General features: G+C 31.0%; 2 long non-coding RNA genes across 3 annotated transcripts in view; one reads left to right on the top strand and one right to left on the bottom strand.

The window, feature by feature from the left end:
* LOC127729567 (uncharacterized) overlaps window positions 1–17,168 on the bottom strand; it is a 65,230-nt gene that overhangs the window by 26,559 nt on the left and 21,503 nt on the right. The window contains exon 1 of one of the 2 annotated variants that reach the window (XR_007994710.1): window positions 11,994–12,010. The exons of the other annotated variant lie outside the window; for it this stretch is intronic. This is a non-coding gene — a long non-coding RNA (uncharacterized LOC127729567). Of the gene's footprint in view, window positions 1–11,993; window positions 12,011–17,168 lie in introns of those variants that run through there. 2 annotated transcript variants of the gene reach the window in all.
* On the top strand, window positions 12,439–14,889 carry LOC127729582 (uncharacterized). The gene is made up of 2 exons (XR_007994734.1): window positions 12,439–12,567; window positions 14,826–14,889. It is a non-coding gene; the product is annotated as an uncharacterized LOC127729582 (long non-coding RNA).

Here is a 17,168-nt window from a genome sequence, read left to right on the forward strand (position 1 = left end):
GCAAGTGTTATAAAATTTTTCAATCGAATTGATTTTAACGGATCTCAACTAAATTTGGCTACAAGTTAGCTGTAATTCACAACAATACAGGAACACATCTGCTCTTAAAGGGTCTCAATTGGTGCTCGTATGATAACCTTCAACCAGCTCATATTGTCACAATTTTTAGGAAGTAAATGTAGCATGTTTTGATTTTTCCTTACAAAAAAGCTTTATATTAGTCACATCAAAATCATGTCTAATCACATCAAAATCATGTCTAATCACATTCTTCATAGGACTTTTAATTGAATAGTAAAACTACACTTTGTCAATGATGAGATTGTATAGACATGTAATATAGAGAGTCATAACTATAAACTGAGTTGAAAAGAACATCAAAAACACGGAATGTATGTAAATCATTCAAATGATGTTTAACACTCCAAAAAATCAGTTCCATTTTTTTTTCCGCAAAACTATGGATTTATAATTTCCCTCTGAAAACCTCCTTTCACATACTTTCCATATATATTTTTTAAACTTTAGTTTGTTCTATCGTGTATTATATATTTTGAAATAAAATGTGTTTACATCTTGTTTACCCGATCAGATACACTTTCTAAACTGAATGAATTCTTAAAGTAATTAACTAAATTTGTAAGCCTTACATGTTACAGGTTATGCAGGATTTGCGTGTAGGAGGAGTTGAGGAATTTGTACGAAAGGGTTATTTTGAGGACCATTTGCCATACGAAGACTGTTATTATACTGAAAGATGTTATCTTCCCTTTTGGCATCATAAGCCATCCAATTTTCCAAGTACTTACTTTTATTTAAATCAATTAGGTTTATTAGGATCTCACGTACATTAATTGCCAAATTATGTGCTGTTCATTTCTTCAACAACTATCATAATGAATTTCATATAGATATGAACATATTGATGGCAACGCGCTAAAAAAATCGAATAAGTCATTGATCAGTAATCATTATCACTAGTATCAGACCTGAAACCTGGACATATGAATATCAATCATAGTATGCACAACTGGGTTTCTTGAATAATCATCTTCAAATCCGATCGCCACCAAAAGTGTGGAAAGCGGAACACATTTAAACTTTCAGAGAATTATCAACAGAACAACATACATGTACTTATTCTACATGTAGCATGAGATACGAGGATAATTAATCGCCAATAAGACAGCACCCGAACGACGAAAAAAAAACCCACAGCAACATCTACAATCTTAAACAATAGACGGGGTTTTTTGCGATATTTCAAGGTCTAAACCGTGCCCAGTCTATACAAGTTGTGAATAAATTTGACTGGCACAATTTTCAATCTTTGTTTTTGTTAGTTGTCATATAAATCGACACTAATAAGTTAATTTGAGAGCCACTTAGCTGTACAAATCATTATGGAATAGTATCTAAAGTAACTTACAAATTTCAAACAACATTTATCAATAATTCAAATATCAATATTTTTTGTTTTTTAGCCGATAGTAATTACTCTTCTCCTTATCTTGCCCGATATCTTGTGACGCTTAATTGCAGCATATGACAAAATATCGTTTTTATACTGGTAAAGTAAGACTTTGGTTTCACATTAGTTTAATACATTATTAAAGGAACGGCTGCTGTATGAATATCATTTTCGCTTTAAAAAGAGTGTTTTGCCGTTTCAAATGTTTCAAAAATTCATCAAAGCTTATATTTCAATTAAAATGATTCTTTGAAATTAAAATGACAATACTCATCTCTTTCATTTAAACCACGAGCAAATGTTTCATCTCATGATTGTGAATATCTTATGTGATTATGTGATTATAGTTATGTTTTCTTGAGTAAAGATTACCTGTATTTGTATAGGTCTTAATGTAACGTTGGGTAACAATTTTTTTAGGTTACTAAGACTCGCTCAGCGTGAAATGACAACGTCCAAACTACGGTATTAATAATTAAATAAAAAATATATATGACATAACACTATTTACTTCATCTGACATTCAATACAGTTAACATCATTGGACGAAACGATCCAAATAGACATTTCCCTGCCTTGTTGTATTTGTGCCACCAAATAAATAATTAATTATGAAAATAATTAAAGTCACATGAAACGACTTGTAATTATAATGTTATCGAAATTATTGAACCAATGCACGCATATATACTTAGTAGCCTATTAGGGTGCCCAGTCAATGGATTTGAATGATATGGGTTATTAGAATAACACACGGCTGTACGTTATATCAGTAGAAAAAGGATAACAAGCCTCATTGAAATATTGGTGTCGTCGTTGTCTACAGTAGTGACGATTGTCTTAACTTTGTGTCAATGGTCAAAGCTAAAATTTCAGAGAAAACGCAGATCCACCTTTAAACAGCGTGCCGACCGTTTAGAGCGAAATAAATTCGAAGAATTTAAAACGATTATTACTTTAGTTTCTATATTTTGTTGATTTGATATTTAGGTTGCAAAATATGATTCGAGATTGACATTTGTACTTTTCATTCAACTGATAAATAACAGTGACATCAATCGATTAAAATCTCCAAATTTTTAATTTTCACATAAGATTCGATACAAGTGATCATTAGATATGTCATTTACATATTAACATTTATAAGTTGCCCTTCAAAAATGTTATTTTTTCCGTCTTTTGATAGAAGGTGTTCGTAATGATTTTCTGGGTAAATATCTAACTTTCTTTTGCTAAGTGTGGAAGCACATACAATTGTACTTTGTTCCAAAACAGGTGTAATAATAACGCAGAATATATTGAATTAGCAGGTCTGAGTATATCTTTGCTCTATAGAAACGAGAAATACTGCAAACGGTGAAAAAGGGTGAGGGGTCTGTCAAAGTTTAATCACTCCATCTTACACACTAATATGACTTATTGAGCATCATCTGGCTATACTATTGACATGAAGTTAAAGATTATCTACAAAATGAGTGCTATGTACAGCATAGAAGTATTCTACTTACACCATTTTGTAACACATATAAACAAAATAGAAATATTGTCAAAGCAAGTAGTAGCTTTTACGTTTCATTGTCTACTGTTAGTTTGAAAGTCTAGGTCTAAGTCAGAGAGCTAATTTCAGGTGTTTTTATTTTTAACTCGTATTCGACGCAAGAATGCGAGGCATAGATAATACAATCTGATGGTGGTGGCAGCGGGATCTGCGTAAACTATTTGTATAGTTTTATGTTTCAGAATGTCTCACTTATCAAGAGTTCTGGGATAACTAGATCTGGTTACTAGTATATGGTACCCATGCAAGGTCTACATGTCCATCAGACATGGTTCACCTGACCTTGACCTCAGTTCATTGATAAGTGAACAAGGTTACGTTTCCGTGGTATAGTCCATATCTCAGATACTATAAGTTGTGGGTCAAATATACTTGTATGGAATGATAGCAATGTATACATTTCTTTGTGGAAGAGTTCAACTGACCTTTCCTCATTTACGCGTGGATCATTGACAATGTTTATTTTATGTAATACTTGGTCTCTTAAACTATCGACATAGTTCAGGTATGTTTAATCAAGCATGCTGTACCTTATTCCTTATCTTATAGAAAAACCTGATATAAAATCCTAGCTTTTACAGTAATGATCTTTATGGTCTTACTTTTCACGTACACTTGTTTTTAAAGTAAATCGTAGCCATTCAAGTACATAAAACATGTTCTTTTTTTTTTAATTTGAAGTTAATATTATTTTTCGACGTCCAAATACCTTATTAGTGAGATATAAATTAAACAGAATAAAAGAGATGGGATTCGAATTAATTTTCAACGGATTCAAGTAAGATTTGTCGCCAGGGAACCATCAGCTACTATGCAAGACTAATATTAAAATAGTTAAAATTTTAGCAATTAGACAGGTTGAGACATTACAAAAATTCAACCAGTTGAACAAGATTTTTTTTTAAAGAAATCAAATAAGTAAGTACTACCCAGCAAACACACAACATTTTAAAAACATTTTTTAAATGTCATATGGACGTCTCTCACAAAATATTTCGATAAGATATCATTTAAACATAAAAAAAATTACAACATTAACAAAATATTATTTGCTAATATCTTTTATTCATGTTCTCAAACATTGTTCTTAAATATCCCGTAGATATTTTATAATATAAAAAAAATAATATTTTCTTCAATTGGTATTTTATATTTTAACAACATTTAAAGTAAATATTTTCCAAATATCCAAAAAACATTCTGCAAATAAATGTTTTACAGAAAATATAGTTTTGCTATTTGCATAAAATGTTTTATAACGTAAAATTAAAATGTTTTACATAAAACATCTGAAAAATATCAGCTAAATGTTTTCTATAAAATATTCTGACATACACATTACTTAATAGTCTTACTGATATTTTATTCAACATTTTACGGATATAAAAATAACATTTTATTTAAACTTTATTCAAAACCCCACAAACAACGTTTTGTGGAATTAGCTCTTTTTTTCAGGATAAGATATAGTACTACATTTCATCAATATCATGACAAGCAAGATAGAAATCCTTAATTGATATCTTGAAGATCCTTGAAGTCAGATTTTATTCCTTCTTATATTAAAATTCAAAAGAGTCAACATTAAATTAAGCAATAATGTATTAATAAACAATCACTTTCTTTAATGTTTATTCATTTCGTTCGTGTATATTTTAGAAATTAAGAAATGAAAACTGTAACTGTACTAAGTTCAATTTTCGTATGGTTTATGTGCCTTACGGAAAACCGACCTTTTCCGGAATCGACTTTTGTTTTATCACCGGAAATGATTTTGAAATTTGAATTTCGAAACGAAGACAGATATCAACAAAGAGAGCCAAGAAAATTGTTTGTTACGCGATATATACTCACTTGGTAAGAATGATTAATCTGTTAAGATGAAACTTGTGCATTCATTGTGTGTGTTCAATCATAATCGGAACCAAATTACATCTGATCTCTTTCTGGAGGTGCGGATCAAGGTTTTGAAAAAAGGGGGGCCCCTGCCCAAGGCAAGCAAACGTTTTTAGTGATACTTGTAAATAGTCAATACATTTATCTTATAAGTAGCTCCATAAGGGGGTCGGGCCCCCTAAATCCGCCACTGTTCAAGCATCTACGTTGATATAAAAAATTTATAAGGATATGTGGGGGAGCGTCTTTTTACCACAGAACACCACAGAATACCACAGAACACCAAAAATATACCACAGAACACCAAAAATATAAATACTTCAGACATTATATTATTGTTATTGTTAATTCTTTTTATAATTTGACATTAATTTTATTATTCAAATAAATTTAATTTTTCTATTTAGGGTCGACTCACTATCGCTACGCCCCAAACTGAATTGGCCTATTACTGGGTCTATACCAAAAACACCTACCAGTATTAAAACAATTGTAATTCTGGGGTATATTACGGAAGCGTATTAGCGCCACACAACTTTTTTTTTTAATATTTCTTCCTATGTTTGCGCCAGGAAAATTCATCATGTCAACTTTTTTTTTTATAGAAAAAAGCATTTTTTTTTATAGAAAAACATTTATTTATAGAAAATCATTTTTTTTTATAGATTTTATAGATACATTGTTTTTAAAAGATTTTTATGAAATATAGTTTAGTATCTCAAAGGTCTCCAAATATAAAAAAAAGTTATGATCATTAAAGAAATTTATATCTCATCGGGTTAATCGTCCTGTCATTAGTGTAGCCCGAATTATAAAAATAATATAATTCTGAATTATTAGTTTTGCATTTTGTAAAGTAATTCACTGTTCTGTGGTATAGTTTAGTAGTTTTATTGTATTTTGTGTAGTTCTGTGGTATATTTTGGGTGTTCTGTGGTATTCTGTGGTAAAAAGACGTTCCGGATATGTGGCTTGTGTGTTTGATTGCCAATACACCTTATCGCTATTTGTCCGCCATTACTGGCCATGGACATCACAGAAGTTCCCGTAAAATGTTGACGTCATATTAGAAAATATTTGACACCACAATTGAAAGTAATACACCTTATTGCTATTTGTCCGCCCATAGATAAAGTACTGGACCCACATCAAAAGCAGATGATATTTGCCGAAATTTTATCACCCTCTTATTATATACATGTCACGCTTGGTGTTAATTAGCCTTCGTTAGCAATTGCCGTCGATCGATATCTAATAAATTGTGAATCAGGAGACTTTTAAACACACGAATGTGCTACGTAATGACTTTTAACCATATTAAAAAACGACTTTTTTTTTTAACTCTGCCAGGTCCAAAGCTCGGACAAAATAGGAGGGAAGTCATGAGAAGTAAATATTGTAAAAGCGCAAATGTCCTTTTATCAAAAGCGCAAATGTCCTATGGATTGAAGCGCAAATGTCCATTTAAAAAAGCACAAACGTCCTATGTAAAAGTGCAAACGTCCCGCGCCAGAAGGGATATATACATGTAGCTGTATTTATAGTACAAATCAGACCTCTAAGTAAGAAGGAAGGGAAAAAAACATGAATGACAGAGGACAAAACTCCTATATTTTCATTTTATCATAGCCATTATAACGCTTAATCTATATATTGTTTACTTCAAAAATGAAATCGACAATCAGATTATACCACCATCTATTTAATAGCAAAACAAGCACAAAAATGGTAAGCGGAAAGGTATATAGAAGAAACAAATTCAGAGACATAATTTTGCTATTTCCATATTATTTAATGTATTCAGTGTGTCCACTACATACGTTTAACGGTTTTCTTCACCAAACGGCGTTTAATTAGTTTATAATGTATTCCTTTTTTCTCTTTAGTTTCTAAAACTTCGTGTTACGACAGAAAGTTTCAACACTTGTAAAAATCTTTTTTCTTTTCTAAAAAAATAATAATTTCTTCTTTCTGGCATAAAATATGATTACATTATTTTGAATCTCGATAAATAAGAAATTTCTTTAACTCGCCATAGAAAAATTCGACCAGGTTCGACCTCTTAACCACGTATACCATCAGTAAACGATATGTCTCCTCTTGTCAATCATACAGGTCTTATTTCCCGAGTGCAACCGATGCAAGTGCTATGACAATTTAATTGTACATGCCTGTTAAGTCCATTTTCCATGATTTCTCTATTTTATTATTTCAACAACAGCATAACCTTTTCATTTGTTGACAGATTTTCTCCAAATAAATTACAATCCGATACAACTTTTACAACCAGACGCTTTTTATTGCTTCCGCGTCACGGCATATTATTACTAAAGGTAAGGCATATTAATTATCGGTTGATAAGACGAGTGCCCGATAATTTAAATATAATTATGATAAGTAATTAGTCTTTTGAGAGGATGTCGGCAAATATCATCTTCATCATAGGCCACTACGCGTAGTGCCGTGCTTTTGATATTTCAAAGGAAACTACATGGGGCTCAGTGTGACAAATTCTGAGTACTTTATCTATGGCTATTATATCTATGGTCCGCCATTACTGGACACCACACAACTGTCACAAGTTCCCTTAAAATTTTGAAGTCATCATAAAAAATATCTGTTTGACGTCAAAAGTTCAAGCAGGATAGATTCTCGGGTCAAGCGGGAATAGCGATAAGGTGTATTATTGTATGACGTATGCTGACGTAAAAAGCGGGACAGATTTCCAAATACTGAAATAGCGATAAGGTGTATGAGACAGCTATCAACCAGAATTTAAATGACTTGGATAAAAGAAATTATAGGTCACTGTACGGCTTTCAAAACTGAGAAAACCAATGCCATATAGTCCACTTTGAAGCCTTGACAAACAAATGTTAAATTTTTCTCAACACAATTGAAACAAAACAACTAACTGCCTACATTAAATACACATTATGAAAAAGAAATTTGACAGACTTAAACCAACAACTATTGCAATAAGCATGACTCAATACCTTGTTTCCGAGGCACACAAACAAGTTACAATAACACTAATATAAGCACCATTTGAATATGGAGATTTTTTTTCTAGTAAAATCAGTGTATGTATGTATTTGCAAAACAGTAAATTAAATTTCCCTTAACAGCTTAATGAACATTACAAAGACTATGTAAGACTTCAGTACAAGCAAGATAATATAAACTGTTGCTTAAAATTATATTTATTGCTTCATACACACAATGTACATGCAATTTATCTTTTATTTTTTAACAGGAGCTAAAAGAAAAGCCACAAAGGACAAGTTCAATATGCAGGTTTACAATTTGGAAGTGGCGCAGGTTCTTTGGAACGTCTACAACCTTTCAGGAGAATTTTTTTTTGAAGTAAGATTTTCATACAGAATTACTGTTATTCCATATTTAATTCAAATATTTAGCATAAACAATGCATTACATTCAAGATTAAGGGCATACAATACAGAAAAGATATCTGGATATTTGAATAAATTATTTTTTTTGTGACAAAATAGAAACAAGTTGTTTATTTAAATCAATCTTTTAGTCCAACAGTGTGCTTTCATAAACAACACATTTGCTTTCCTTTGAAGTATTTCAAATACATATAAACAACTCATTTAATGACATCTGTGTGTTTCTCGGAAGTTAAGTTATAATATTATCATCATTGCGAAAACAATGCGTAACACTTCGATAAGTTATTATGTGCCTATAGTATACTTCTAGGACTGTATCATATGCCTTTAGATACAAATGACAAGTTATAAACTATGTCACTCTACAGAGTTTAACACTTAAAAAGGGCAATAAGATGTTTAATGACATTATGTAGCAGGGCTTTTTAAAGGCCCCTACATGATACAATGCATTTAATGAAAACTAAAAAAAAACAAGAAAAGCAACAGCCTGATTTATACAAAACAATAAAAGACAAAAAATATGATGGACAACAATCAACGAGTATAATAAAATAAGACTATTGACTGGACACATATCATGCATATCTAGTCTAAATTTGTTTATGTGTTTTTTTTTAATAACTAAATGAAGTTCAGCGTGGTATATTGCTCTCTCTTAACACGGTCAGCCATTTATCGTTCCCTTCCGACAGACTATCATCGTTATTTGTTTCAAAACTTTAAAGGGAAGGGGATGTATATCCTTCAGGCAACGTGAATCGTTCTATAATAAAGGAATGTGCAAGAAGTTTATATATGAATGTAAGATTAATTTTTTTTTCAGAAGCATGGCACAGCAAGAAAAAGTTATAAGACACTACAAGACATTCCAAGTGATTTTGAATAAGACAATTGATTGACTTTTTCAATGTATTCTTAGATAAATCAAATAGTTGATGTAAAATGGTGTTTTGTTCTCATCTCTTCAGCCAATTATCAATGATTATTGACTTAAGATGTAACCCTATTAGAAGAGTATTGTTTTAGTTTAGAAAGAGAAGTTGTATTGAAAAATCTGAATTTGGGACACAAGTTTTAGTCAATGTAACTTGAACTTAAAAATGTGTATAATGTTTGCATAATGTCCAATGGCATATATGTCATGCATGTTCAGGTTGACATATGCATGATGTGTATAAGATAGGTAATAAAAGTTGAGAGTGAAAAACTGAACATTATACCATTGTGGTTGGAATGTGGGCTTTCTTGCACTGTCTGTCGTCTGTCCACCTATATTTGTCGGATTTTGTCCAACAAATATTTTCATCACTGTTTTTCCCAAAACTGCTGATAAAGATGAGTTCATATTTAATGAGCTGCTTGATAGTGATGAACTGTGATGTGTGAACATTTTTGTATCTGGCACCTGTTTCCTGTTTGCTTATACATTGTATTTCAAAATGTTGAATGTTCTCAAATTTTTCATTACTTTAATTACTAATGCTGATGAACAGAACAACTTCATATTTGGTAATTTGCTTGACCATGATGAGTTGTGTCTGCCATTTTGGATGTGTCAAAATTTGTAGATACTTCTTGTTTTTAGAGACTTTGAATTGTGAATTTCATATGCTTAGCAAAACAACTGATTTATTCTTGTTTGTATATAGAATTAATCACTGTGTATAAAATAATTTAACTAATGATTTGTTATTTTAAAAAGCAGGAAACTCAATCAAAAGTACAGAAATTTTTATATTGATATGATCTAGATACCAACCAAAAACATCTTCTTAAAACATTTTGAAAACATTTTTAAGGCACATTCTCACTTGCAAGAAAACATCCAAAAAACATTTTTATAACATTATTTGATGTTCATGATGTTTTTCAAACGTTCAGAAAATATTTCTAGAAAATATTTTTTAAAAGCTTATCAAAATGTTTTATACGCCATTGTTTTTCACATTATCTTGATATTTCTTTACAACATTTTAATTATATTATGCAAATATTTTAGAAAATATATTAGAAAACGTTTTAGCGATATATATTCTACCATACATTTAATGTTTTTCTCACGTTTTTTTGTGATATTTTCATGACATTAGACACAACATTTTAAAAACATTTTAAAGATGTTTTTGTGTTTGCTGGGTATATATACAAAGAACGCAAATTACTTGAGGAGCAATAAATAGGCAACACAAATCCTTTAAAACTTTGAGGTTAGGTCTGATTTGTGATAATATATTATTTTACCATGCTATATATATTAAAATGGTTACTGAATAATATCGATTAATCCTGCGTCATATGCTGTTAAGGTAACAAAGGTGTGTGGTTGTTTCAAAAGTCGAAGCAACAAAGACAGCTTTTTTGTTTATTTTGAAATCTGTATTTTTACTAACTCAGACTCTAACCATAACCTAACTAACAGGCTTGCTATTTTCCCCAAACGAAAACAGATGAGTTAGATTTAATTATAAGGTTACCACAAATAATTCTGTATATAGCAAAGGTCTCTTAATTCTAATCATATCAGTTCAGAAAACTAAAATGTATCTGTGTCACAATCTCGTCCTCTTTTCTTTGATCATGACATAAGGTGTCACATGTGGAACAGTATCCTGCTAACCATTCTGGAGCACATAAGATCGTGTTGTTCAATCTTTAGTTTTTTATGAAGTGCTTTGGAGACTGTCGTTAGTTGTTTGTTTGGTTTTCCTTTTTTGCAAGTTTTTTTGTTAGTTTTTCTGTGATTTATGGAGTTCGATTGTTCCTTTGGATACCGTACTCTTGTTAACAAGTCCTGAAGCGTGTGAAATTGATTTTCTTACTTTACATCTGTAAGGTCAAGTATTCACTTATTTGAAGCTGTGCATGATTAAAACTATCGCATTGATCTGAGTTTGATTCTATTACACCCTGACAAGTACATGTAGTGATAGCTTATATATAATCTACGCTGACTGTGGCTATTGTTTTAAGTCCCTATATTTAACATAGCTCCACAAGTATGTATACATAACTGACTTTGCAAGTTCGAATCTAGCCGTTTTGGATGAAGGTGATATCAATTGGAAGCACGAAATTTGTACAGTATCATTTTTGATTTAACATAAATACAACGAAAAAATAAAGACGATTGCGATGTTTGTTTATTTATAAAAAAAAAAGACTTCTGGTAAAAGCTATGTAGATGAATCATGTACAGAGTTCACTAATTATATAATTTATGCATGTCTTCGTTCAAAATGATTTGATAGGACTTGATTCATCAAGTTTATGTTCTGTCATAAAGCAATGTATTTTCTAACTATACTTTAAATGATATAACTGAATAGGAAAAATATGTACCCTTACCATTCATACACATGTTCATCATGGTAGTTCATTGAGTCATCTGCAAATATTTAACGAAATCATTCGCTAACTTACCACACAAACACGAAGTTGTATGTTTGATTTTTGTAAAGCTTTGATAAAAAAAAAAAAAAAAAAACAATCCAGCGTTTACGATCTAGTAAATAGTTATGACGAAAACATTTGAGTATCACCCAGCAAAATTACAAGACAATTATAGACGAAATACCGTTATTTAAAACAAACATATATTTGGTATACGGAATCGAACACTTAACAAAATTGAAAGTCCCTCTTTACTCACATTGAACCGATGTAAATGTAGCTTCATGTACTATTTTGTCAGATATTTGATTTTCTTCAACCATATGTTAAAATCGGTGAATTGATTTAGAATTTTATTAATCGGTTACGAAACATCATGTATTAGTTTCTAAGATTGCTTATTAATGACGCAAAATAACTTGGAAATTTATATACATTAATCTAGCAATTATATTCGATAGTCTTTACGGTGCATTCGTAAATAGTCAAGTAGTCAAGAACTAAGACAAAAAGCGTTTAAAAGTACAGAAACCGTTCAGGTGCAAAACGATTATTTTAATACCATTATAGGTTATACCTCTCTACCGTTAACTTAATATGCTTATTCTTCAAAAATCAAATAGCTTCTTGAAACGTGTGACATATGTTATACATAATATGTTTTAATAAATAATTGATGCGTAGTTAATGTTGTATGTATTCCTTTCCGACAGAGGGGGAGCAAGACGTGCATGGTATACACATTATATCTGTTTGAGTTTGTGAAAAAGGAAAAATGAAATCCAGTCACATCATTTGTATTGCTTTTTTTCTCGCCGTTATGTGCCGAACATGTAAGTCAAGTCTATAACTACTTCTATGTGATATAATTTTTATTTTAACGAGAACATACATTATACCCACTGACGGTTGATATGAGATAAATAAACATTCTCAAAAATGTTTTCAGAATTGGACAATATTTGATTGCACAGATAACCGCATAATTTTCCGATAAGAAGACAGTGCTCCGGTACTGGCATGATAAGCATAGCAGTTTTTCCGTAATTATAGATTATCGATGGTTTTTCAAACGAGACGGTGCTTCTCATCTACAATTTTATCGGAAGGCGACAGCCCTGAGCTGAGATGTGGCCGAGAAACATCCTAGAGTTGCACTCAATAGTTTTTACTTATGGAAAAGATCTTTAATCTCTTGTCCATGGTTCAAATTTGAATTTGATATTTTTAAAAAGGCTTCACATAGACATGAGAAAGGTCAGTTTTTATGATTAATATTACTACTATATTAATCATGAAAACACACTATTTTACATATATTTTGATTTCATTGCTAAGTGTAAATAACTGTAATAAGATCTTTGAATTATACATAATCGATGGTTTTTCAAACGAGAGGGTATTTCTTAGCATTAATATCATCGAAGGGCGATAGTCTTGAGATGAGGTGTGGCCGAGAAACATCCTCGAGTTTGAAAGACCATTGATAATTTGTTTATCGTTATTTTGCCTATGATGTAGTTGATGTTTACATTGACAACGCCACGTGCGCCCTTAGTTTCTGACGATGATTTTCTATCCCAAGCGAGTAGCATGATATGAAAATTATTACAAAATAGACCAAAGGAAAAATACACAAAATGGCGATGATATTGTTTTATCGTTTCCTACATCGATTTGTTAATCAATAAAATAAAGCATAAATATAAGTTATTGCTATACGACTGTAAATATTAAGGGTCCTACATTCTGTCGAAACATATTTCATGGCATAGCACAATATCAAGTTTTCTCTGACTGTGTATGACGTCTTTATACTAAATTTATTGGATGTGTACTGATTGATATTTAAGTACATGATTTTTTCATTAGTTGTTATTGTCTCTGAACTATCTTTCAGTAACTCTCGGTCATAGAAATACACTCAGAAAGCGGAGTATATAATTTGTGCTCGAAACTCCAAAAACAGTAGTTTGATTGGTTGAATTTTTGAGCCTGAGTACGATAATCGTACTCGAATTTTTTATGACCATAAGGCCCGTACTTTGTTTCTTAAGTCTTAGGTAATTTGTTTGGATCTCATGAGTCAAGCCTTTTTCAACTGATTTTCATAGTGAATTTTTATGTTGTGCTGTTACATCAATGTTCCAGGTTCGAGGGGGAAGGGGGTTGTTGGGCGCCCGCAAACATGTTTAATAGCGACACATTCTGGGTGTGTCTGTCCATAGTCAGAAGCCTGTAATTCAGTGGTTGCCTTTTGTTGCTGTATATCATAGTTGTGTTTCGTTTATTGTTTGTTACATAAATCAGGTCGTTAGTTTTGTCGGGCCCTTTTATACATGTAGCTTGCTATCTGGTTCAGGTTTTGCTCATTGTTAAAGGCCATACGATAACATGTCGTTGCTTACCTCTACGTTAGTTGGCCTCTGGTGGTAAAAGATCAACAACCTTTGAGTTCTTTAATGTTTATAGTGTTGGGTGCAGTCTGCAGATTGGGTTACATTTACTTTATTACCATTGCTCATATATCAGTCTGTCAATAGCCATCTGACTATAATCTCTTATAGTTGTAAAACATGATAACTTTCTGTTAAATGATATTATAAGTGAATATGAGCAATAAGACATAGAATTGAGAATGGAAACGGGGAATGTAACAGAGACTTTAGACATAAGACATCTATGTTTTATCATTTTGAATCCTTTGTAGATATTATTTTAATATTTTAAATTTTTAGTGTTATTTTAAATCATTAACAAAAATCAATGTTAGTACCGATAGAGATTCAAAGATCTGATAACATAGTTACATTGATACTGTCTTGAATATTTTGAATTAATAAGTTAACATGGATCATATCTAAGTTTACAGGTTCTATAAACAACTCTACCGTTAAAATCAGGATGTATCCTATTTGTAAAAAGGTTTCTACAGTTACCATATTAACTACCGAACTTTCAAACTAAACGTATGTATCTATGAAAGAATTTGAAAAATTTGTCAAGTAATTTGTAGTTAAGAAATCCCTGACTTAATAATTTACCAGTTATATATAGATTGTTTTTAGCAAAATTTGAAATTTCATTACAGACTAAGGCATAGCGAATGTGTTTGGAAATATACACATCGTAAGAAGGGACTAACTAAATATAAGCACCGAAAAAAAAAAGGATAATCAGCAAGAGGGACTGAAAAATCGCCTCTTTTGTAGAAAAAAAAATGTGTTTATATTTGTCTGTGTGAAAATGAAATGACCAAACCTAGAAAAGGTAACATTATAACTGTTATATTAGGTGCATATTTAACATGTTTGAAGCCGTTTGCATGATGTCAATATGTGTATTATGTTTAGAAACTTCTTGATTATTCTAAGCAAAAAATTATCACCAAGGCAAGTGTTATAAAATTTTTCAATCGAATTGATTTTAACGGATCTCAACTAAATTGTGCCACAAGCTAGCTGTGATTCACAACAGTACAGGAACACATCTGCTCTTAAAGGGTCTCAATTGGTGTTCGTATGATAACCTTCAACCAGTTCATATTATCACAATTTTAGGAAGTAAATGTAGCATATTTACAATTTTCATTACAAAAAGGCTTTATATTAGTCACATCAAAATCATGTCTAATCACATTCTTCAAAGTACTTTTAATAAAATAGTAAAACAACTCTTTGTCAATGATGAGATTCTATAGACATGTAATATAGAGAGTCATAACTATAAACTGAGTTGAAACGAACATCAAAAACACGGAATGTATGTAAACCATTCGAATGATGTTTTACACTCCAAAAAATCAGTTCCATTTCTTTTATATTACACAAGTAATAATAAAAGTTTTAATTGGAGAAGGGGAACTTGTTACAAGGACACACAGATAAGTTGTAAAACATTTACTAAAATGAAAGATGAAACGGTATTTGACGAGTTATTGTTTTGTTTGTTTTTTTTCGCAAAACTATGGATTGATAATTTCCCACTGAAAGCCTCCTTTCACATACTTTCCATATATATTTTTTAAACTTAAGTTTGTTCTATCGTGTATTATATATTTTGAAATATAATGTGTTTACATCTTGTTTTCCCGATCAGATACACTTTATAAACTGAATGAATTGTTAAAGTAATTAACTAAATGTGGAAGCCTTACATTTTACTGGTTATTCAGCATTAAGGTGTAGGAGGAGTGGAGGAGTTTGTACGAAAAGCTATTGTCCAAAGGGGTATTTTGAGGACCATTTGCCACACGAAGACTGTTGTTCTACTGAAAGATGTTGTCTTCTCTTGTGGCATCAAAAGCCATCCAAATTTCCAAATACTTTCTTTGATTTAAATCAATTAGGTTTATTTGGTTTATTAGGAACTCATGTACATTAATTGTCTAATTATGTGCTGTTCATTTCTTCAACAACTATTATATCAGTATGAATTTCATATAGATATGAACATATTGATAACAACGCGCTATGAATCGAATAAGTCATTGATCAGTAATCATTATCACTATTATCAGACCTGAAACCTGGACATATGAATATCAATCATAGTATGCACAACTGGGTTTCTTGAATATTTATCTTTAAATCCGATCGCCACCAAAAGTTTGGAAAGCGGAACGCATTTTAATTTTCAGAGAATTATCAACAACATGCCCTTAACAGAACAACATAATGTACTTAATCTACATGTAGCATGAGTTACGAGGATAATTAATAGACAATAAGACAGCACCCGAACGACGAAAAAAACAAACAGACATCTCCACAGCAACATATACAATCTTAAACAATAGTCGGGGGTTTTAGGAATATTTCAAGGTCTATATCTAACCCAGTCTATACAAATTGTGAATAAATTTGAATGACACAATTTTCAATCTCTGTTTTTTGTTAGTTGTCATATTAATCGACACTAACAAGTTAATTTGAGAGCCACTTAGTTGTAAAAATCATTATGGAATAGTATCTAAAGTAACTTACAAATTTCAAACAAAATTTATCAATAATTCATATGTCAATACCTTTTGTTTTTAGCCGATAACAATTACTGTTTTCCTTATCTTGTCCGATCTCTTGTGACCCTAATTGAAGCATATGACAATATATTGTTTTTATACTGGTAATGTACGACTTTGTTTCACATCAGTATAATACATTGTTAAAAGAACGGCTGCTGTATGAATACGATGTTCGCTTTAAAAAGAGTGTTTTGCCGTTTCAAATATTTCAAAAATCCATCAAAGCTTATATTTCAATTAAAATGATTCTCTGATATTAGAATGACAGAAAAAAACAAAAAAATAAATATTACTTGTACATATCTTCAAGTTTTTAGCAATACTCATCTTTTTCATTTAAACCACGAGCAAATGCTTCATCTCATGATTGTGAATATCTTATGTGATTATGTGATTATGGTTATGTTTTCT

Source organism: Mytilus californianus, unplaced genomic scaffold, assembly GCF_021869535.1.
Source record: "Mytilus californianus isolate M0D057914Y unplaced genomic scaffold, xbMytCali1.0.p SCAF_2, whole genome shotgun sequence".
Taxonomy (NCBI): Eukaryota; Metazoa; Mollusca; class Bivalvia; order Mytilida; family Mytilidae; genus Mytilus; species Mytilus californianus.